Here is a 24,618-nt window from a genome sequence, read left to right as displayed (position 1 = left end):
CAGTGACATCACAAAGGCCTTTTGCAGGACCTCAGCCTATTGGTCAAAGGTGGTGGGGAGGTGGTGACCTCACAGAGAGATGCTGACGTTAGCCAGGCAGGACAGGGTCCAGGGCTAGGGAAACCTCGGAGACCCCTGTGGCTCTGCTTCAGCAAGTCTCCTTCTCCAGGTCTCTCTTTGAGGACATAGAGAGTATTAGATTTCACGTACGTGAGCGCGAGAAGGAATCTCTTTCGAGTTTTCTCCTTTCCTTTTACTGACTTTACTAGAAAACAGACGTCCCTGTTTAGAAGGTAAGAGCCTCCGAGAGGTTTGGAACCTGCTCAGTCTGATGCACCTGGTGCCAGCTGAACTCTAGGGATGGAAAACACTAAGGTGGCAGAATTTTAAGGTGCTGGAGGGGCAGCTGAGGGCAGGGATTTCTGGGGCTGAAGATTGGGGAGAAGAAACGAGATAGATTCGGAGCTTGGTCACTAGTGGGCAGGAATCGGAGGAGTGGGAGGCAGGTGGGGGGATCCTGCTGGCTGTGTGGGGTGCTGACTGGGTAATCTCCTCACTGGGAAGTGTCAGTGAGGCCCGAATCTCACACGCTCCTTTGTCTCCATTGGGTCTCACAGGAGCTCATTGAGGGAGCTGCCTGATAACTCTCCACCTGGCGGCGTCCTCGCTAACTGCCTGATTGCTGTGGGCAACCTCAGGTACCGAGACCCTCCCGCCTGGTTCCCCTAACCCCGGTGCTGCTCAGGCCCAGGGCTGGGAGTCACTGCCCCTCCCGTTCCCAGGTCACCTCCCAAGGGTGGCTCCTGTGGCAGAGGTGGAGGTAAGGTTCCCTCTCTCCTGGCTGGGCTGTTCTTTTCGCTCTAGTAACATTGCAATGGCTTTGGGGAGAGGCTCACTCCCAGGATCAGATAGAGGAGGGCAGGGGCGGCTCTAGACATTTTGCTGCCCCAAGCACAGCAGGCAGGCTGCCTTCAGCGGCTTGCCTGCGGAGGGTCCGCTGGTCCCGCGGCATTGATGGACCTCCCGCAGCTGCGGGAGGTCCACCGAAGCCGTGGGACCAGCGGACCCTCCGCAGGCAAGCTGCCGAAGGCAGCCTGCACCTGCGGGAGGTCTGCCAAACCCGCGGGACCAGCGGACCCTCTGCAGGCAAGCCGCCGAAGGCAGCCTGCCTGCCTGCCGCCCTCGCAGCGACCGACAGAGCTCCCCCAGTGGCTTGCCGCCCCAAGCATGTGCTTGGCATGCTGGTGCCTGGAGCCGCCCCTGGAGGAGGGGCAGCAGGGTCCAGGGAACAGGTGCTTTCTTCTTCGAGTGCTTGCTCATATCGATTCCAATTAGGTGTGTGCGCGCCACGTGCATGTTCATCAGAAGATTTTTACCCTAGCAACACTCGGTTGGTCAGCTGAGGCGCCCCCTGGAGTGGCACCACTATGGCACCAGATATATACCCCTGCCGACCCATCTCCCCCTCAGTTCCTTATCGCCTGTGACGGTCGTTGGAACTGTAGAGCGCAGCCTAGCTGATGTCCACCTCCCTAGCTTTCCTCGTTTTTCTATAGATAGTTGTGAATAGTTAATTAGTTTTATAGTTATACTTACTTATTTAGTGATTTGTGTGTGTGTGTGTGTGTGTGTATACATATATATATATATATACATATAGTGTATATAGTATTTAGGGGGATCAGGGATGATCCCCTTCCCTCCACCCCGGTACCGGGGCCCATGCCCAGGTCACTGGGCTTCAAACCTTGCTCGGCGTGCCTCAAGCCGATGCCAACGGGAGATCTCCACGACTTCTGCCTGAAGTGCCTCGGGGAATCCCATCAGCCTGATAAGTGCAGCATTTGCAAGGCTTTTAAGCCTAGAACAAAGAAGGAGCGGGACTTTCGTTTAAAACAGTTCCTAATGGAAGCGGCACTTAGCCCGGTGCCTTTGGTACCGCGCACGGAACAGACGCCTTCGGTCCAAAGCGCCCCTCTGGCACTGGAGTGATCCGGCACCGCTAAAGAACCCCGTCACCAGCCTTCTCCGGCACCGATACAATCGCGGCACCGTTCACTGTCTCCACGGCCTAAGAAGCAGCATAAACCACCTGCTGCTTCGGCACCGCCTGTGCCGCCACCGGAGCAACAGCCCAGACTGGACCGTCCTGCCAGGATTTCAGCTCCGGTGCTGCTGACTTCGGCACCGTCAATTCTGGCTCCACAGGGGCCGTCGAGTCCGGTGCTCACAAGCTCCCCGGTGCGTACCGTGGTTGAGCTCAGCCTCCCGTCCACTCCGAAGACCTTCTCCACTGCCCGCGACCTGATCGCATTGACGGAACTTGGACCACCCCGGCACCGCCCGTGCGGGCTGTTCAGTCGATAGGCAAGCCTGCCTTGACGAGGCCCACTTCCTTGGGAGTGACAGATAGGTGCAGATCGCGGTCCCGATCCCACCGACGGTCCCGGTCCCAGCACTGCTTGCAGTCCCAGCACCGCTCTCCATTGCGGCGCCGGTCGTACTCACGGCGCCGTTCTACCTCACGCACATCCTCCCGGTACAGTTGGTACCGATCCGAGTCTCGGCACCGATCCCGGCACCGGTGTCCTCGCAGCCGATCCCAATGCCGCAGATCCTCATCAAGATCTAGGTCGGCATCCCGGTACCGTTATAGCTGTTGGTCCCAATCTCAATCGCGGTACCGCCGAAGGTCCCGGCACCGATCTTCAGCTCCAACTTGTGACCTGACAGCGCGGGATGGTGCAGACTTTTATGGGCGCTTGGCCCCTCCTTGGCCTTCAAGACACAACTCGTCATCGTCTCAGGCGGAGAGCGGCTACTATATCCAGGGCCATGACGTAGAGGGCACTAGTCAAGCCCAATATGAGGATCAGGATCAGGGACCACCACAGTGGTCCTTCTGGACACCTTGGGCATACCATCAAGCCCAAGGTGCCCCCTCAGGTGCCTCTCGGTCAGCCCATTCCGACCATCGGATACCTGAGGTCACGGTGAGCCGTTCTCCCCCATTGGACCCAGATGCGGTGCTGTCCCGCCAGTCCACACTCAGGCCCCGGCTGTATCGGACCTCAATCACCAGGATCCTCCACAGCCAGAACTTCCCCAGGATCCACTGGTACCTGGGCTTTCCTCCTCCTCCCCAGACGAGGCAGTGGCAGGCACATCCTCTTCTGGTCCCCCACCAATAGACCTCCGGGCTCATCAAGATCTCTTGCGCAGGGTGGCGCAGAATATGAACCTACAGGTGGAGGAGGTGGTGGAAGTAGAGGATCCTGTGGTTGACATTTTGTCAGCAGATTCACCTACAAGGGTCGCCTTGCCTTTCATTAGGACCATACAGGCCAATGCAGATATGATCTGGCAGTCCCCAGCATCTATTCCTCCCACTGCCAGAGGGATGGAGAGGAAATATATGGTACCATCCAAGGGCTATGAGTATCTCTATGTGCACCCTCACCCTTGTTCGCTGGTCGTACAGTCGGTGAACGAGAGGGAGCGGCATGGCCAGCAAGCGCTTGCCCCTAAGTCCAAGGAGGCTAGGCGCTTGGACTTATTCGGGCACAAGGTCTACTCAGCTGGGGGCCTACAGCTTAGGGTAGCTAATCAGCAAGCTCTCCTGAGCCGCTATAACTATAACATGTGGACCTCCATGGGGAAGTTTAAAGAACTTGTTCCCCAAGAGTCCAGACAAGAGTTTGCTGCCTTACTGGAAGAAGGCAAAAAAGTGGCAAGGACATCTCTTCAGGCGTCCTTAGATGCGGCGGACTCGGCAGCCAGAACTGTAGCCTCAGGAATGGCCACGCGACACATCTCCTGGCTACAGGTGTCCAGCCTTCCGCCAGAACTTCAACAGACAATTCAGGACTTGCCCTTCGAGGGCCAAGGCCTGTTTTCGGTTAAAACAGATCCCAGGCTTCAGAGCCTCAAGGACAACCGAGTTATAATGCGCTCACTGGGGATGCATACCCCGGTAACTCAGTGCAGACCTTTCCGCCCTCTGCCTCAATGCACCTACCCTAACCCTCAGCCGCTGCAGGACTTCACTAGAAGGGGGGCCGGGGTAACCGCAGGAGACAATCTGGTCCCCAGGGAGGCCAGAATCAGGGCCCCCCCAAAGCCACCGACGGGGCCCAAACAAAACTTTTGAAGGTGCGCTCAAGGACGGAGCACCAGTCTCCTTCCCGGATCCTTTCCCACCCTTCCGCAACCATCTCTCCTATTTCCTCCCTGCATTATCCCACGTAACCTCAGATCGTTGGGTTCTATGCACGGTGGAATTTGAATACCATCTTCAGTTTGTTTTGCCCCCCCCCCTCAGCACCCCCTCTCCCTGTCTCTCTTCAGGGACCCTCTCACAAGCAAATCCTCTTACAGGCGGTGCAGATGCTCCTACACATCGGAGCAGTAGAAGAGGTCCCGAAGGACCTGAGGGGCAAGGGGTTTTACTCCCTCTACTTCCTAATTTCCAAGCCAAAGGGGGGTCTGCGGCCCATCCTGGACCTGCATGGACTCAACAAATTCATGGTAAAGTTGAAGTTCCGCATAGTATCCCTGGGAACCATTATCCCTTCCCTGGATCCTAGAGACTGGTACGCCGCCCTCGATATGAAGGACGCATACTTCCACATCACGATTTACCCACCGCACAGGCGATACCTTCGCTTTGTGGTCAACCAGCAGCATTTTCAATTTGCGGTCCTTCCATTCGGCCTCTCCACGGTGCCAAGAGTCTTCACAAAGTGTATGGCTGTCGTCGCGGCTTCACTCCGTCGACGTCGCATACAAGTCTTCCCATACCTCGACGATTGGCTCATTCGAGGTCCCTCCAAGACGCAAGTGTGGCATCATGTGCATCTCGTCAGAGAACTGTTCGAGCAACTCGGCCTTATGCTCAACACCGAAAAGCCCACTTTGGTGCCCACACAGAGAATAGACTTAATTGGAGCGATCCTAGACTCAAATCTCGCCAGGGCGTGCTTACCACAGCCCCGCTTTCAGGCAATGGTAGCCATAATTCAGGACCTCCACAGCTTCCCAACCTCGACAGTTCGCACATGTCTTGGTTTCCTAGGCCACATGGCCACCTGCACTTTCATGACCAGACATGCCAGACTACGCCTCCGCCCACTTCAGACCTGGCTTTCCTCAGTGTACCAGCCGGGCCGCGACAGCCGGGATGCGATTCTCACTGTACCCAAGGACGTCTTAGCCTCGCTGACTTGGTGGCTGAACTCCTCCCTGGTCTGTGCAGGGATGCCATTCCATGCCCCACAGCCTTCGCTAGCCCTGACCACAGACGCGTCATCTCTAGGTTGGGGTGCTCACCTTGCGGGGCTCCGTACGCAAGGCCTCTGGTCTGCGCAGGAAGTAACCCTGCACATCAATGTGAGGGAACTGAGGGCAGTATGTCTCGCATGTCAAGTGTTCCACGAACATCTTCAAGGCCGTTGTGTTACAGTCTTCACAGACAACACAACGACCATGTTTTACATCAACAAACAAGGCGGAGCATGCTCCTCCCTTCTTTGCCAGGAAGCCATACACCTCTGGGAGTTTTGTATAGCCCATTCAATCGATCGGGTGGCGTCCTTTCTCCCAGGAGCCCAGAACACCTTGGCAGATCACCTCAGCAGATCCTTCCTAACTCATGAGTGGTCGATTTGTCTGGACGTTATCCATTCCGTCTTCCGGAAGTGGGGGTTCTTCTTCGAGTGCTGTCCCTGTGGGTGCTCCACTCTAGGTGACGGTGCATCCCGGCGCTGTTGATCGGAGATTTTCGGTAGCAGTGCCTGGTTGGGGTGCACACACTCAGATGGTATCTCCCGTATAGTTGGAATCTTCCTGAGTGCGTGCGACCCACCCCCTCCTCAGTTCCTTCTCAACCGTCCTTGGCTGAAGACGGGACTCGGGGCAGTGCTGCCTTTTCTTCCCTGGTCTCTATAGGAAATAGAAACAAAGAACATAGAAATAATTATTAATTACTTCCCAGTTGTTTCCCTTCCTTTAGTATAGTTAGTTACTTAGTTTAAAAAAAAAAAAAGAGCCCCTCAGGGTCGTCTCCCATTGAGACACTCTACTCTCCCATCTCTAATTCATAATGCCAGGAGCTTCAGGATTTAAAAGATGCATCTCCTGTCAGGACTCCATGCCATGGTCAAATGGGCACTCACACTGTGTGAAGTGCCTCGGGGACACCCACATCCCCGCGAAGTGCCTCCATTGCGCGAGTCTCAAATCAAGAGCTCGCCGTGACAGGGATCTGTGACTAAAAATCCCTGCAGCCGCAGTCGCAGACGGGAAAGGTTAAACCCGCTCCCACACGCTCCCCAGCCAGATCGGAACCGGTGGGGAGCGTTGCTTCACCTTCCCTGGAGCAGAGGCAAGAAGCACAACAGTCTCACAGAAGAGACTCTAACAAGGGTAGGGGGTCTCCTGCGAAATCCCTACCCTCGGTGCTGACAGCACCAAAGGCAGGTGCCTCAGCCTGCTCTAATGCCTCAGCCACGGCTCTGACAGAGCACAGAGGCAGGGACCCGACCTCCCGCGCCGGGAAGGTACTTGTGGATTCGGTCCCCTCAGCGCCGCAAACGGCCACGGCGCGGACACCTCACTCTTCATCGGCACCGCAAATGGCCACAGCACCGGCACCGCGTTCTTACTCGGCACCGACAACGGCCGCGGTGCCGACAGCGCGTTCAGCAGCAACAACGAAAACAGCCGCGGTGCCCACAGCGCGATCAGTTTCGGCGCCAAAAACAGTTGCGGTGCCGACAGCGCACTCAAGCTTGGCACCGAGAAGAACGTCGGCACCCAGCCAGTCTTCTACCCGAACACCAGCAGCAGACCCCCTGCAGGGCACTCTAAGCACAATACAACAATAGTCTCATTTTCACTTTCTCCTACTAATGAGCTAGAGCAGAGAGCAGGCTCAGCTCAGCCCAGGAAGCAGGAGCAACAGTTTCTCACTCAAAGTGACCTTTCAGTGCCACCTGAGCCTCACTCTCCGCTCCTAGATACACAGGACTCATTTCTTGAACCGCCACTCTTTCCACCTCTACTGGCTTTCACTAACGGTGACCTTGATTTACAGCAGCAAGCGGAGTTCTCCCCTCCTGCTTCTACTCCACAGGCGCCTCTACCACCTCAGGTCATGGCTCAAGGTCAACAACCTCAGTTTCCCTACTTTGCCCCTCCGTGGGCAGCACCTGGGTTCTCCTACCCTATGCCTTGGCCTCAGTGGTACCCGTGGCAACATCCTCCTACCAATCATCCTCCTTCTGTGCCTCAATCTCCTGCTCCATCTACTTCTAGGGTGCCTGAGCCTCCTCTTGAGACTGGGAGCTACGCACCATATCCTGACTCACCTAACCCTAACTCTCCACTAGCCTCAGATGAAGCCCCCCGCCCTTCGCCTCCACAGGCCGTGGACGACTGCAAACAATTTCAAGAACATTTTAGGAGAGTGGCACTCAGTCAGGATATCCCCTTAGAAGAGGTTCAGGAGACGCAACACAAACTCCTCAAAATCCTTCAACTGTCTGCGCCCTTGAAAATTGTGCTCCCTATAAATGAAGCACTCATGGAGCCAGCTGACACACTCTGGGAAACCGCAGTTTCTCTAGTACCAACTTGCAAGAAGGCTGAACGTAAATACTATGTTCCTGCAAAGGACGCAGACTTCCTATTTTCTCATCCACCACTGAACTCTCTTGTCATGGATGCAGTTGCACAGAGGACCAAACAGTCACAATATCGACCCACCCTGCAAGACAAGGACCTTAGACGCCTTGATGTCCTGGGCTGCAAGGTTTATACATCCTCTACACTACAATTCAGGATTGCAGACTATTCTGCTTTCCTCGCCAGTTATGATTTTGATAATTACAATAAGCTTTCCGAATTTGCCTCCTACATTCCAGAGGACAGAAGAGCAGACTTCAAATCAATCCTGACTGAAGGACAACTGATTTCCAGAACGGCCCTACAGGTGTCTTTAGACACGGTGGACACAGCAGCCCGTACCACTGCAACTGCTGTGGTTATGCGCAGATGCTCATGGCTCTCTGTGTCCGGCATTCCTAAAGAACTCCAGACCAAAGTGGAGGATCTCCCCTTTGATAAGGACAAACTCTTCTCCAAAAAAAACTGATGAACTCCTCCACACCATGAAAGATTCTAGAGCGACACTGCGCACCCTGGGCATTCACCCATCTCTTCCCAGAAGACAACGATACCAACCCTACCAAAGACCACGCACACATCAGTACTATCGTCTTCAACCCAGACCATACGACACAGTTAGGAATCGTACTAGACCCCCCAAGTGCAGACAAAATCAAAATCAAGCCACCACCTTCCGTCCATCGGGCAATAAACAACAGTTTTGAAACATTGGTCAAGGGCCTGCACAACCACCCCTTGATTCCACCGTTTACTTTCCCATTTGGCCACCGCCTCCAGAATTTTCAACATGCCTGGCAGCGGATTACACAGGACCGCTGGGTCCTCGAAATAGTTCAGACCGGTTACTCCATCCCTTTTATATCCTTCCCTCCTACCCTTCCCCCTTCCCCGGCACATATTCTGCAACTAGGGGCAGTGGAACCTGTGCCGACGCAACACCAAGGGACAGGTTTCTACTCCCATTACATTCTAACTCAGAAAAAGACCGGAGGATGGAGGCCTATACTAGACCTACGGTGACTGAACAAATTCGTGAGGACACAAAGATTCAAGATGGTCACACTGGGCACAATAATACCTGCATTGGATCAAGGGGACTGGTTCACAGCCCTCGACCTACAAGATGCTTACTTCCATATATAAATTCATCCAGCTCACAGACGCTTCCTACGATTCACAATTGGTCAGGACCATTTTCAATACAGAGTTCTTCCTTTCGGACTCTCCACAGCACCAAGAGTTTTTTCCAAGACTCTAGCCGTGGTTGTGGCTCACCTCTGCAAACATGAGGTCACACTGTTCCCCTACCTGGACGACTGCCTCATCAAGGGCAACTCCTATGGTGAGACACTTCAAGCCACACGTTTCGCCATCTCCCTCTTTCACAGCCTAGGCCTCCAAATAAATATCCAAAAATCCACCCTGACACCTACGCAACAGATCGAGTTCATCGGAGCACATCTCGACGCAACCCAGAGCAGGGCCTCGCTCCCGTACAACAGATTCCTCGCTATCACGCAGCTCATATGCACACTCTCTATTCATCCCAGGACGCAAGCAAGAATCTGCCTACAGCTCCTCGGTCACATGGCAGCCACCACCTTCGTGGTTCAACACGCCAGGCTACATATGAGATGTCTCCAGGGCTGGCTCAACTCCAGTTTCAAACCCAACAGACACCCCTTAGGGATGCTGCTAACTCCTCCTCCCAGTGTTATAGCTTCCCTACAATGGTGGACAAGTCCAGAAAACCTCTGCACAGGGGTTTCCTTCCAGCAACGATCCCCAACGCTCTTGCTCACCACGGACGCTTCCCTAATCGGTTGGGGAGCGCATCTAGGGGGGACACAGGGCACAAGGCTTGTGGTCCGCAGCAGAGACTCATCTACACATAAATCTCTTAGAGCTCAGAGCAGTGAGGCGAGCATTCCTTCACTTTCTTCCCCTCATAAAGAACAAATATCTGCGGGTCTTAACAGACAACATAGCATGTATGTATTACATAAACAGACAAGGGGGAGCCCGATCACATTCCCTTTGCATGGAAGCCATTCGACTATGGAATTGGTGCATACGACATCGAATACAAATCATCGCTTCCTACCTACCAGGTTGCCACAACACTACTGCCGACGCACTCAGCAGGCACTTCTCGACAGAACACGAATGGGAACTGCACCCCGCAATACTCCAACAGCTTTTCTCCCACTGGGGAACCCCGTCAATAGATCTCTTTGCCACGACCCAAAACCGAAAATGCCCCGTTTTGCTCCAGAGCAGGACTTGGGACTGCATCCCTAGGAGATGCTTTCCTCATCCCATGGAACAACTACCTCCTGTACGCCTTTCCACCAATCCCTCTGTTACACAGGGTTCTTTGGAAGATTGCAGATGACAAGGCCCAGGTCATCCTTATTGCCCTGGCTTGGCCAAGACAGACATGGTATCCCTACCTTCTCTGCATGTCCTCCCGTCACCCACGGGCTCTCCCCAACAGGCCAGACCTCCTTTACCAGGACAACGGACGAGTTCTTCACCCCCAGCTCCAAAAGCTCCACCTCACAGCCTGGTTCCTTCATGGTTCCAAACCCATGAACTAGCCTGTTCTGAGCATGTCCAATATGTCCTCCTGCACAGCAGTGGAAGCGTTTCACTCTCTGATGCTCACATAATCACTTAGCACCCAATAACGTGACCCTCCCTAACATTCTAGACTATCTCCTGAAACTAAAACAGGACGGACTTTCGCTCAGCTCCATCAAAGTGCACCTGGCGGCGCTTACCACTTTCCATGACCTATTAGATGGATACTCACTCTTTACCCGCCCCACCATTAAACGCTTTTTCACAGGCCTGCAAAATCTCTACCCTGAAATTCACCCAATAATTGCTACATGGAATCTTAACCTCATTCTTCATGCTCTCATGAAACCTCCATTTGAGCCCTTGGCTACCTCCTCTCATCTCCATATGTCCATGAAGGTGGCTTTCTTAGTTGCCATAACATCAGCAAGAAGAGTTGGTGAAATGAGCTCCCCGATGGCCCACCCTCCCTACACAATCTTCTCCAAAGATAAAGTCACTTTGAGACCACATCTTAAATTTCTTCCTAAGGTGGTATCGATCTTCCACCTCAACCAACCTATAAATTTACCTACTTTCTAACCCAAACCTCACAAAACTCCGCAAGAGGTAACTCTGCATACTCTCAACGTCAGGCGAGCAATTGCCTTTTATTTAGGCAGGACTAAACCATTTCGCAAGTCTCCACGACTCTTTGTTTCCATTGCTGAAAGATCGAAAGGTACGGCTATCTCTAAACAACGCCTATCCAAGTGAATCTCTGACTGCATCAGATCCAGTTACCGTGCGAAAAATCTTCAACCGCCTGATGACATTAGAACTCATTCCACTAAAGCCATGTCGGCATCCATTGCCTTCCTACACAACGTTCCCATTCCTGATATCTGCAAAGTGGCTACATGGTCATCTGAACACACGTTTGCAAAACACTATGCTCTAACGCAAGACACCACGGCAGACACAATAGTAGGCCATACAGTACTATCTACAGTACTCACTGCTGCATCTCCAAAGTCCCACCAACCATAGTGGGTACTGCTATACATTCACCTAGAGTGGAGCACCCACAGGGACAGCACTCGAAGAAGAAGCGAAAGTTACTCATCTTGCAGTAACTGAGGTTCTTCGAGATGTGTGTCCCTGTGGGTGCTCCCTTCCCCGCCCTCCTCCCCTCTACTTTGGAGTACTGGTATGATTCTCCACGGTAGAGAAGGAACTGAGGAGGGTGTGGGCCGCACGCACTCAGGAAGATTCCAACTAGACGGGAGATATCATCTGAGTGTGTGCGCCCCAACCAGGCACTGCTACCGAAAATCTCCGATCAACAGCGCCGGGATGCACTGTCACCTAGAGTGTAGCACCCACAGGGACACACATCTCGAAGAACCTCAGTTACTGCAAGGTGAGTAACTTTCTATTTCCCCGCATAGACCTCTTTGCCTCTCGCGAGAATCGGAAGTGGCATGTGTTCTGCTCCCTCCAGGGGCGCTCCCTGGGCTCCCTGTCGGATGCATTCCTGATAACTTGGAAAGACCATCTGTTCTGTGCCTTTCCTCCATTCCCACTGTACACAAGGTCCTCCTCAAGCTACACAGAGACAAGGCCTGCTTAATCCTGATCGCTCCAGCGTGGCCGAGGCAGCATTGGTACACCACACTCCTCGACCTGTCGGTGACCGAACCAATTCCCCTACCAATTCCCCTACCGCTGTGGCCGGACCTCATAACTCGGGAGCACGGCAGACTATGCCACCCAGACCTGCAGTCCCTCCATCTCACGGCATGGATGCTGCATGGTTAACTCAGTCCGAGCTGCATTGCTCCACCTCTGTACAACAGGTGCTCCTGAGAAGCAGAAAGCCCTCCACTAGGTCCACGTACCTGGCCAAGTGGAAGCGTTTTTCCTGCTGGTGTGCCCAGAACGATGCTGTCCCCATGCAGGTACCAGTTCCTACCATCCTGGAGTATCTCTGGTCCCTGAAGCAGCATGGTCTAGCGGTCTCATCCATCAAGGTACACCTGGCAGCCATTTCAGCCTTCCATCCAGGAGAGAACGGATATTCAGTCTTTTCTAACCCTATGGTCACCAGGTTCCTCAAGGGCCTAGAGCGTTTGTACCCACAGGTCCTCATCCGGCCCCTACGTGGGATCTCAACCTAGTTCTATCTAGGCTCATGGGTGCTGCCATTGAGCCGACGGCCACCTGCTCACTACTGTACCTTTCCTGGAAGACAGCCTTCCTTTTTGCTGTCACGTCAGTGAGGCGAGTGTTGGAACTTCGGGCCCTCACAGCGGATCCCATATATACGGTGTTCCACAAGGATAAGGTACAGCTGTGTCCACACTCCGCCTTCCTCCCTAAGGTGGTGTCTCCCTTTCACGTCAACAAGGACATCTTCTTCTCGGTCTTCTTTCCGAAACCGCACTCCTCACGTCGAGAGCAACAGCTGCATTCCCTGGATGTTCGTAAGGCTCTCGCTTTTTACATTGAACGAGCAAAGCCTTTTCGAAAGACACCCCAGCTGTTTGTAGCAGTGGCAGACTGTATGAAGGGCCTGCTGGTCTCCTTGCAGCAAATTTCATCTTGGGCGACGTCATGCCTGCTATGACTTGGCTCACGTTTCGACTAGCCACGTCACCACCCACTCCACTCGGGCTCAAGCTTCATCTGCCGCCTTCCTGGCCCATGTACCCATCCAGGAGATCTGTAAGGCAGTGACCCGGTGCACACCTTCGCTTCACACTATGCGTTAGTGCAGCAGTCCAGAGATGATGCGGCATTTGGTTCAGCAGTACTTCATTCCGCGACATCTCACTCCGACCCCACTGCCTAGGTAAGGCTTGGGAGTCACCTAATTGGAATCGATATGAGCAAGCACTCAAAGAAGAAAAGACGGTTACTCACCTTTGTAACTGTTATTCTTCGAGATGTGTTGCTCATATCCATTCCAACCCCCCCCCCCTTCCCCTCTGTCGGAGTAGCCTGCAAGAAGGAACTGAGGGGCGGATGGGTCGGCAGGGGTATATATCCGGTGTCATAGCGGCGCCACTCAAGGGGGCGCCTCAGCCAACCCACTGAGTGTTGCTGGGTAAAAATCTTCCGACGAACGTCCATGCGGCGCGCACACACCTAATTGGAATGGATATGAGCAACACATCTCGAAGAACAACAATTACAAAGGTGAGTAACCGTCTTATTCCTGTCCTGCTACTGTCTGTCTGAGAAACCTTGGCCTTGTCATTCCCTGGCTCGGTGCCTCAGTTTCCATTCTCGCCAGCCTCTGCCTAGTTCCCTGCAGTTTCATGACTGTGTTGGTGCCAGTCCCACCCCCGCGCTGCACAGTCCTATACCGGCTCCTCTCTCTTGCCAGCACTCTGACACCTGCCCTTGAGCCAGAGCTAGAGACCCACCTCCTTCGAGCTGCCGTCTTCACCCTGGGCACCCAGAAGGACACCACCCAAGTCCAGGTAGATCATGCTAAAGTCATAGATTGAAGAGCCAGCTGTCATCCTGCCAAGAATCCTGGCTAATTGCCTGCAGTGGGATATGAATGAGAGAGGCCAGGATATGTGTTTGGGTTTCCCACTCATGCTTCTCAGAGACCCCTCTTCCCATCCTGTGGCAGATGTAGCCCCACTTTCCCTAACTCTGACCCATGCCTCTCCCTTGCTTTGCAGGATCTGCATAGGGTCTTGCCAGACCTCGTGGATGCCATTCTGGGGAACCTGCTTGCAGAGCCTCCAAGACACCGACAGGCTCCACTACATTTTGAGAGTGAGCCCGATTAGAGGTGTGGGGGCAATTTTACCTTAACTCTTAGATCCATTTTCCAGTCTGCCCTCCTAGCTGGGTCCCCAGTGTCCCGTTCTCAGTCAGGACAGTGAGTGCAATGCAGTGTCAGGCCTTTCCTCCTTGAAGGACAGAGGAAGGAGCTGGGACTTCAAGCCAGAGCTCTGCCTGGTTCTTTTGCGCACCAACCTCAGGGCCCCTGGCTGGCTTTGGGAGTAAGAGTCTGAAGCCCTCTTCTGAGATGCAGAATATGGTCCTCTATGAAGAGTCACGGGCTCCTTCCTAGAGAAACAGAAGGACCCCAGAGAATCAGCCCTTCTCTTCGACGGGCTCCGAGATTCCTGGGGGGATTGTGCTCACATTCAGTCCCTTCACCCAACCAAGGACTTGAGAGCCAGGGAGAGGGGAGGGGTCTGTCTCCTTCCTGGTATGCTGTTCAGGAATCAGGAGTTCAGGGAGGATGAGACCAGCCCCGACACCGAACACTGTTCCACTCTAGAGAGACAATGACAAGTTGTGACCTGCAGAATAGAAGCATTGTCCTGGGGGCAACAATCCCCTTCTATAGCTCTGCAATCAATGAATCAGATATTCCATCCTGCGCACAATGTCTCAGCCTCCTGGAGGTTGGGGAGGGGTGTGTGTCATTTGCACAACACGTGCACCTGCCCATTGATCCTGAGCTGCCTCCTTTCCCCACAGCACATTAACTACTGGATCGTGTCCAGGGTGTCGCAGGAGAGAGCCAGGGCCATTAGGAGCAACACGGCCCTGCTCAGATTCACCATCACCCTCCTTGATTTTGACGTAAGTGACCTGTGACCCCAGCTTCCTGACTCCAGGCATAGGCGGGCTGGCTCCAACTGGCTGTAGGATCTGCTGCTGCAGGGGCTGTGGGTTAGGAGTGTTCCTCTTGGGAAGACTGAGGCAGAGCAGGGAATGAGCTTGGCTTGAGTCAAGTTCTTCTTGTCCTGGTTAAGTGGTGACTGGGCTTTTAAGGGGACCATGTTCCAGGTTCATGCCTTCCTGTCATCCTGGAGCAGCTGGGGAAGCAAGTCCTCCTAGAGGGCCCTGCCCCACATCCCTGTTCTCCAGGCTTCCTTGAGGGCAGAGGAAATTAAGGATCTAGCTCTAGCTTCTATCCTTTAGCATCTCCCGCAGAGCGGCTGAGGGGAAAAAGAGAATCCTGGCCCAGGGGGGACTGGGAGCTGACAGGAAAATGCTGATGGAGTCCCCTCTCCCTTTCCCTTCCATTAGAACTCAGCAGAATTCCCCAGGCTGGGTCACCATGTGGCACAGCTGGCTCTGTTCATCAGTGACCCAGGCAAGGACCTCAGCCGGCAGGCCAGGGTGGGTGTTTACCGGTTCTACCAGCTACTGCTGCACCAGAGGGGTAATGAGCCCAGCTGGGAAATGGCACCCGATAGAAGAGTGAGACTGGGATCCCAGCCAATTTTTCTCATACTGACCCCAGCTGCAGGATGTGTCTCTGTCTGTCTCTTTCTCTGTTCTACACCTCTCCCCTGCAATTCTGCTGGACCAGGCACGCAGCGAGGACCCTGCCCACTGTGCAGCCACCAATGGGATTGGAAGGACACAGGCACTGCAACCAGAATGCCAAATGAATGTGTGTGTCTCTTTTCCAGGGCTGACCATCCAGGAGGCCGAAGAGCTGTGGTATTGGAACAGCAGGCTCCTGAGCTACAGGAACACAGCCTGGGTGGGGGAGGTAAGGACGTTCTACCAGGGCATGAGACAGCTCAGGGAGTGGGGGTGGCTGGATCCCCTGCAGTGGCCACTAGATGGAGATGCCGTTCTAACCCCAGGATTTGGAGCCTGGCTCTGGGCAATCTGCTAATGCCTCACATCCTGTTGGTTTTAGGTCTTCGGGAAGTTCTTCTCGGAGGGGCAGAGAAGATTCTTCCTCCATTCGGACGGCAGTGCTGGCCATCCACGACCCCCTGCTTTGGGTCAGCCAGGCTGGGCAGCTCCTCACCTGCTCCCTCCTGGGGGAAGCCCAGCAGCTGATGGGGGACAAGGTAAGCAGCTGCATTAGACTCAGGAGATTGGGGCGGGGCCCAGGCCTCATTGCCATCCTATTGCCTGGCAGCAAAGACCCTTGTGGGGAATTAGAGTGAGAGCAGGTGCTACTGGGAAGGGAGATGAATTCACCTCCAAGAGCAGGAGGGAACCAGCTTGTCCCCTGAGCAGCTCCAACCCAGCTCTTTAGCAAGGCTAATTAAATGACAAGCATTACCTCCTCACATACTTATATTCTTAGGGCACGGTGCTTTTGCTCTTGGGAAGAGCAGACAAGTCCTCTAAGTGCCCTCTGCGAGCCTCTCCTATCCCACAGGGCCTCATCCAGTTTCCCCATTGGTCTAGTGTCCCTGTCAACCAAGCCACCACCTAGAGAGAAGGGGAGGATTCAGTCAGCAGGGGCTGCTGATCTGCCCCATTCACCAGGGCTGCCATCCTGTGGCTTCAGCATTAGTGTGTGGGATGACTTGGGGGAAGATTCAACCTCTTTGGAACTCACTTCACTGCTGCCAGAGTCCCTCCTGCCCCTCCTGCTAGAGCCCCCTCCCTGGCCAACCTGGGTGGGGGTGGAGGAGAGGGTTCTGAGAACTTGAGCTGTGGTTTGGAGGTGGAACAGCTGTCAAGGGCACTGAGTGGGAGGTGGCAGGAGCTCTGCCTACAAGGAGGGGGGCTGGCAATGGAGGTCACTAGAAAGGAGAAGAAGACTGTTGAGAATATTTTGCTAGCTTGGCAGCTGGTAGTGTGGGAAGCTAAGATGTTTAGGTTTTTAGGATGGGTTAATTAGGCTTTGAGCTTTGTTTTGAGAAGTTGGCCTTGGCTAGTTCTATGAAGTTACAGCTGCGGGTGTGTTAAATTTGTTAACCAATTAGCAACTGCTTGCTTGTCTGCTTTAAGAGTATAAAGAGCATGCTGGAAATGAATAAAGTACTCTCTGCTTATGATCACATGGGTTGTCAGACTCTGTCCCTGCTCCTCTGCGATGCAACAAATGGTGACCCCGACGTGATTGAATGAGGACAGTGTTGGTGGCCTGAACTGAAAGGAGGAAAAGGAGGCGCACCTGAGTCTCAGTGTCGAGCGGCTAGGAGCCGCAGGGCGTCCGAAAAGAGGGGCGCACCTGAGCTCAGTGTCGAGCGGCGACCGCAGGGCGTCCGAAAAGAAGGGCGCACCTGAGTTCAGTGTCGAGCGGCTAGGAGCCGCAGGGCGTCCGAAAAGAGGGGCGCACCTGAGCTCAGTGTCGAGCGGCAAGCCGCAGGGCGTCTGAAAAGGGAGGCACACCCCAGCCCAGAGGTGAGCAGCTAACATGGGAACCGCTGCATCAGCGGAAGAAAGGACAGTGCATGAATATTTGATGCGCATCGCGGAGCGGCAGGGAGAGAAGCTCCCCTCTGATAAGTTATCCCGTCTGCTGCGGTGGGGACGGAGAAGGGGACTTTCTGTTCAACCAAGTACAATTTTTGATAAAACTGTTTGGGAGCGGCTAGGCTCCGAGCTTTGGAAGTCGGTGGCTCGGGGCGATAAGGAGGCCTTCTCCCTGAGTCCAGTATGGAATAAGGCGAAGGAGATAGTAGAAACTCTCGTGGCCGAGGCAGGAGTGCAGGCGGCCCTTTCTGAGCTTTGCCGCCCAACGCCCGGAATGCCTTCTGTGTTGCCGGTTGGAGCCAGAGAGTTTTTCGGTGGTGAGGACACGGTGATACCTTTGGCTTCCAACCCCTACCCTATGGATGATGTTGCCCCTGCTACGGCCCCACTACCCTCCAATGTGGCTATCGGCCCCGACATGATTGATCCTGCTACGGTCCCGTAACCCCCGATACGCCCGAGCCTATGGAGACAGCCTTGCCGTATGCACCCCCTCCAAAGCCATGCCGTGTCCACGGGGCCTGGGGGTGCCACGATTGCGGGGGGACAGAAGAGGCTCGGGTGGAACATGTGCCATCGAACCCATATCCCGATTTGACTACGTTTCCTCAGTTTACTCAGTCTGATGCCTTCTATAAGGAGATGGAGCGCCAGGGTCGACAGCTGCAGCATATATGTGACAAGTTGGACCAATTGGAAGGTCTTCCACCTGGATCATCGCGATCGCATCTTCACAAGTGCTTTCATTCGACTCGCCCCCCCGCCCCGCCTGGCCCCGGGGACCCTCCAACTGGGGACCCTCCGGATCCGGTACAGCGCTGGCATGGAGTTTTAAGAGAAGCCATCCTTGAAGGTCTAACACCTGAGGCCTTTCCGGTGATTACGCCAGACCCTCAACACCCTAATCATAGACGGTGGGCCCCTTTGGACTGGAAGTTGATCCGTGAGGCACAGAAATCGATCATGGCTTATGGACTAGATAATCCGTATGTACAGTCTATCATTGAACAGATATTTGTTGGCCAAGCAATGTGTCCGTACGATGCGATTAAGCTAGCTGACATGCTTCTTACACCTACACAGAAACTGTTGTGGAAAGATGATTGGGCTAAGAGAGTTGACTTGGCTCTTGTCCGCAATTTGGATTTACCGGATGATGATCCTCGGCGCCTGGCCACTGCTGATATGTTTTTGGGAGCCGGTCGCTTTGTTGACCCGCACTTGCAAGCTCGCCTTGAGCCCCGGATCCTGCAGCAATCACAGGAACTAGCTTTGGCTGCCTTTAAAGCGGTGCCCCAGATGGGAAAGCCGGTCCCTCCCTATGCTAAAATTACACAAGGCCCATCGGAACCGTATTCCACCTTTTTGGATCGCCTTCGAGAGGCTATTGATAGATCTCCTAATCTGACGCCAGAGGCCAGAACTGCAGTTGGACTTGATCTTGCAACCCAGAATGCAAATCCCACTTGCCGCCGTATATTAGCCACCTTGCCCAAGACTGCGACCCTGATGGAAATGATCGAGGCATGTGGTAGGGCCGCTATGCTTGAGGAGACGGATAAGGCAGCAATTCATGCTAAGGCACAGGCCTCTGCACTGGCCGTGGCGTTACAACCCCTGCTCGGGGGACAGCGGGGGGCTAGAAGACCGACCCGGCCAGCCGGCCCCTGTTTTGGTTGTGGAAAACCCGGGCATTTCCGGCGGAACTGCCCTATGCAAAATGGGCAGCGGGCCTCTTGATGTGTCACCCGAAGCTGCAACTGGCGCTTGCACACGATGTGATAAGTTTGGACATCGCGCCGCCGACTGTTGGGCGCGTTACACGAAGGATGGAACACCGCTGCCGGGAAACGGATCATGGAGCGCCCCTTGGAGGAGCGCGACGACACAAGTGCCTCCACCCGCCAACCCGGCTGCCTGGAACACCTCACCGGAGCAACCCGTGGCAGTGCCGGAGTGGCCTTGGCCACAGCGACAGATGTAGTTTTAGACACTGACGAGGTTCAAGTTCTTCCTTCCAACACCGATGGTCCATTAGGATTTGGACTGAGTGCCCTTTTGATTGGCCATTCGTCGACATCGAAACAAGGTATTTTTGTTTTGCCTGGCCTTATTGATGCCGACCATACGGGGAATATTGGGATAATGGTACGCGCCCTTTGTCCCCCTGTGACTATAACTGCTGGTACACGTCTTGCTCAGTTAATACCTTTCAAGGGATGTGTGCCCCGATCGACCCCAATTGACCGCGGGTCTCGAGGGTTTGGATCCACTGGCCCTCCCCAAACTGCCTTTGCTATGCACATTACTTCGCGCAAGCCCACCCGAACCGCTCGGCTTCAGGGATCCGATGGGCGGCAGATCACTCAGGAAGCTTTTATTGGGGATGCAATGCAGAGTGGGGTAACTGAGGCACCTGGGACGACAGAGGTAGAAGATACTGTGTTTACCTTGGAATCAGCGCCCACTGAAGCGGTTGCAGCTGAGGCCCCCATGCAGAATGATGTAGGAGATGCGCCATCTAACCTAGTATCAGAATGCCCAGGGGCAGTTGTAAATGGGGCCCCTCTACAGAGCGACATGTGTCCTCAAGAACTGCCTGTGTGTGGAAAGGGAGACGAAGAGGAGCAAGGGAATTTAGCTGTGCAGCTGGCAGATACTGGCTCACCCATTTTTAGTATTGAAAGCTCTGGGGCTCAAAAAACATTTGTGCCTGTTACAGCTGCAGCAATTGAAGAATAAATCATTGCAGAAACTGTAACATCTATGGAAACCTCAGCTGAAACTTTAAAGCCTTTAGAAGCAGTGCCTGGAAAACTATTTCCTGAACTAGTCCAAGATATTACCACTGCTCATTCGGGATTTGAGGCTGCAAACAGTAGGACTGAAGAAACTGCAACAGTGTCAGTATTAGAGATGACTGCTGCAATGGTGGATGGAATGACTGAGAAAGCAACAAGATGTACACACCCTGAGCCCCTGGAGGACAACTGCTTGTTAGCTGTGCCAGGATTCTTTTTGTTTGATCCTCCCTGAATGATTTAATTGATTGAGATAATTTTTGCTTTGCCTGAATGTATAGGATGATGTCCTGATAATTTCCCCCGTAGAACTTGAACCACGATGGTGGTGGAACAGGAGAAAAAACACTTACATTATTGATATTGCCAATGTCTAGAAATTCCTGACTAAAAAGACATTGAGAACTGACCCTGGTAAAGAAGCAAAGAATTGCACACTGGCAGGAAAAAATTTGGGACTCCTGCTAAAAACTGTGGTATTGATTGGATTTTGGGGTTTATTTTGCAGGCTGCGCCCTGTGTTGTGGAATTTTTTTTTAGCATGTATTGCCCTCCCTAATTGGATTGTAAATGATATTACCCCTCCCCATTACTAACCCCTGTTTTTTAGAGCCTATTTGTTTTTTGTTTTTAAAGTTTGAGAAAATTCGGCCTAAAGGTTTGTTGAGTATTCTTAAAGCGGGGAGTTGTAGGCATAAATCTAGGAAATTTGGGAGAATGGCTTTGAATTTATGTGACCCAAAATACCTTTATGTAAAGTGCTTTGGATCGGGCCCAGGCAGGCACGCAATAGATAGAGAACTTGAGGAGGAAAAAAGGATCGGGCCCAGGCGGCGGGCAACAGACAACAAGCTTGGAATACTGGTTGATAACCTTGAGGGTGTAGTTGATAGAAAAGGTAATTAATTACTAGCGAGTAATGTTAGGCAGAGTACAAAGTTAACTCTGTGGTTGCTGGAGGGAATAGCAGTTGAATTTAGAAGTAAGTTAGGATGCAATTGTATTACTGTAAATGATTTAATTGATGATGTAATTTTCCTTTTTTGCCTGATGGTACTAAGGGTATTTGTATATTGTATGTAATGATTGATTGCCCAGTAGGGGTAGTTTTGTTTTGTTTTTTAGATATTAAGAAAATTGGTGTTAGCTGCATAGCATTTTATGTACCATGCATTTATTTACAGAGTTAAATTTATGTTATGTGTTTTTTGTTTTGTTTTGTGGTGTTTGTTTGTTTGTTTTTTTCTGGCCAGGATTGTTTTTTGTGTTTTATGTGGTTTATGTTGTGTTTTTTCTAGGACCCCCCCCTCCCTCAGTGTCAGTTTGATTGCCTGACATCTGAGGGATAATTTGGTAATAGAAGTTTGCCACAAGTTGGTGTGCTATTGAGTAGGGGGGAATCCTGTAGAATTTACACCATTTATTTGTTGTGCTTTGTTTTTGTTTGGTGTTGTTGGGGTTATGTTAAGAATTGCATGGTTATATAGGTTGGCTTTATAAAGTTTTAATTTTGGTTTGTGATAGATTGTGGTGTTATGTTGTTATAAGTTGGAAATGTTTTGCTAATGTTTTTATCCCTTTTTTTTTTCCCCTCCTTTTTGATTTTGGGTGGAGGGGGGAGGTGTTGAGAATATTTTGCTAGCTTGGCAGCTGGTAGTGTGGGAAGCTAAGATGTTTAGGTTTTTAGGATGGGTTAATTAGGCTTTGAGCTTTGTTTTGAGAAGTTGGCCTTGGCTAGTTCTATGAAGTTACAGCTGCGGGTGTGTTAAATTTGTTAACCAATTAGCAACTGCTTGCTTGTCTGCTTTAAGAGTATAAAGAGCATGCTGGAAATGAATAAAGTACTCTCTGCTTATGATCACATGGGTTGTCAGACTCTGTCCCTGCTCCTCTGCGATGCAACAGAAGACTCCATTCTGGTGGTCAGGAGGTGAATCCATCCCTCAGAGGTGTGCAGGTGCTGGGTGGAAATGCTGCAGGTTCCAAGTGCCCCTAATTGCCCCTGATTTCTCGGGGCGTTTGAGTCTCTGACAGGTTCTCGTTCCCTTGCAGCAGGAGGATGTCACGGCCAAAGTGATGTGCCAGGTGCCTGAGGCCACCAGGAACTCTCGCCTGCTCCCTGCTGCAGGTACTGCTCTGGCTCACTGTAAATGGGGAGCTAGTGGAAGGGGAAATGGAGCCCCCTGGGACTCACTAAAAAGGCAAGTGGTGGATTCTCCATATCTTGATGTCATTTAATGTAGACTAGATGCCTTTCTGGAATGTGTTTGCCCCAAAAGTAACTATTGTGCTATACAGGAAGCCTGTGATATGCAGGGGGTTAGAATGCTGTAAAGGTCTCGTCTGCCCATAAAGTCTACTAACTTTGGAAAAAATGAGTGTAGCATTGGGAGCAGCCTCTGGTGCTTGACTGTCTAGCCAGCTTGCTTCCTAGAGTGAACACTGATTGAGTGGGTCCTGATTGAGTGGGGTGATCCACAGGGAGTAGCTCAAACCTTGAAAGTGTCTGGTCAGCGGCAGGACATTAGCACTTTAGGGGAGGGGTGGGCGTGGCAGTGACATCACAAAGGCCTTTTGCAGGACCTCAGCCTATTGGTCAAAGGTGGTGGGGAGGTGGTGACCTCACAGAGAGATGCTGACATCAGCCAAGCAGGACAGGGGAACAGGGCTAGGGAAACCTTGGAGACCCCTGTGGATTTCCTTCAGCAAGTCTCCTTCTCGAGGTCTCTCTTTGAAGACTTAGAGAGTATTAGGGTTCACGTACGTGAGCGCGAGGAGGAACCTCTTTCGAGTTTTCTCCTTTCCTTTTATTGACTTTACTAGAAAACAGACGTTTCTGTTTAGAAGGTAAGAGCCTCCAAGAGGTTTGGAACCTGCTCAGTCTGATGCATCTGGTGCCAGCTGAATTCTAGGCATGGAAAAAACTCGTTTAAGGTGTCAGAATTTTATTCCCCACCTGGGATTTTATCCCATAGAATTATTGGGGACATTAGGGTTTGTCCTTTTTGTTTTACCTTTTCCTCCATCCCTCCTAGCTTTCTCTTCATCTCTTACTTTTTTTGTCCTTTCCCCTGTTCCCCTCCCACCACCCGGAGAGGTGTGTGTGTGTGTTGCGGGGGGTGCTCTGCATTTCCCATTGTGGGAGGTCCATCCAAAAATGTGGGGCTGATATAGTGCTCGAACAGTGATCCCCACCGGTGACTCGGGCCATCCTTTGGGCTCTCTGATAAGAACATAAGAACGGCCGTACCGGGTCAGACCAAAGGTCCATCTAGCCCAGTATCTGTGTACCGACAGTGGCCAATGCTAGGTGCCCCAGAGGGAGTGAACCTAACAGGCAACGTTCAAGTGATCACTCTCCTGCATCATTCTCCATCCTCTGACAAACAGAGGCTAGGGACACCATTCCTTACCCATCCTAGCTAATAGCCATTTATGGACTTTACCACCATGAATTTATCCAGTTCTCTTTTAAACGCTGTTATAGTCCTAGCCTTCACAACCTCCTCAGGTAAGGAGTTCCACAAGTTGACTGTGTGCTGCGTGAAGAAGAACTTCCTTTTAGTTGTTTTAAACCTGCTGCCTATTAATTTCATTTGATGACCCCTAGTTCTTGTATTATGGGAATAAGTAAATAACTTTTCCTTATCCACTTTCTCCACACCACTCATGATTTTACATACGTCTATCATATCCCCCCTTAGTCTCCTCTTTTCCAAGCTGAAGAGTCCTAGCCTCTTTAATCTTTCCTCATATGGGACCCACTCCAAACCCCTAATCATTTTAGTTGCCATTTTCTGAACCTTTTCTAGTGCCAGTATATCTTTTTTGAGATGAGGAGACCACATCTGTACACAGTATTCGAGATGTGGGCGTACCATGGATTTATATAAGGGCAATAATATATTCTCAGTCTTATTCTCTATCCCCTTTTTAATGATTCCTAACATCCTGTTTGCTTTTTTGACCGTCTCTGCACACTGCGTGGACATTTTCTGAGAACTGTCCACGATGACTCCAAGATCTTTTTCCTGACTCGTTGTAGCTAAATTAGCCCCCATCATATTGTATGTATAGTTGGGGTTATTTTTTCCAATGTGCATTACTTTACATTTATCCACACTATGAGAACCCTCAGCCTTCCGCCCCTCAGTCTCTACCCTGATTGGCTGAGCAGGGGGTTATTGACAGAAAGGAGACTCAGGTCCTTGTTGTTCTCTTTTAAGACCAAGTAAATAAATCATAACCATTCCTATGGTTGATGAATTTTGCTGCTTCTCTGCATTAATTGTCTCTGAGCAGTTCATGAACTGTTGTTGGTCTGGAGCTCATTTGAGAGCACTTTGTTCAGGTCATT

The 24,618-nt window shown here is 52.2% G+C and overlaps 1 long non-coding RNA gene across 2 annotated transcripts; it reads left to right on the top strand.

Moving 5' to 3' along the window:
• The first annotated feature begins 555 nt into the window (after nucleotides 1-555).
• Nucleotides 556-22,456, top strand: LOC123363561. Of its 2 annotated transcripts, none has more exons than XR_006576807.1 (6): nucleotides 556-698; nucleotides 13,947-14,059; nucleotides 14,761-14,865; nucleotides 15,705-15,787; nucleotides 15,941-16,097; nucleotides 22,314-22,456. It is a non-coding gene; the product is annotated as an uncharacterized LOC123363561 (long non-coding RNA). The 2 variants fall into 2 exon arrangements; XR_006576806.1 differs by lacking the exon at nucleotides 556-698 and adding an exon at nucleotides 13,497-13,736.
• The last annotated feature ends 2,162 nt before the right edge of the window (nucleotides 22,457-24,618 follow it).

The sequence above is a fragment of the Mauremys mutica genome, chromosome 2 (assembly GCF_020497125.1).
Source record: "Mauremys mutica isolate MM-2020 ecotype Southern chromosome 2, ASM2049712v1, whole genome shotgun sequence".
NCBI classification, from domain to species: Eukaryota; Metazoa; Chordata; order Testudines; family Geoemydidae; genus Mauremys; species Mauremys mutica.
The sequence above is the reverse complement of the archived record's forward strand: the minus strand, read 5'-3'. Positions and strand labels throughout refer to the sequence as shown.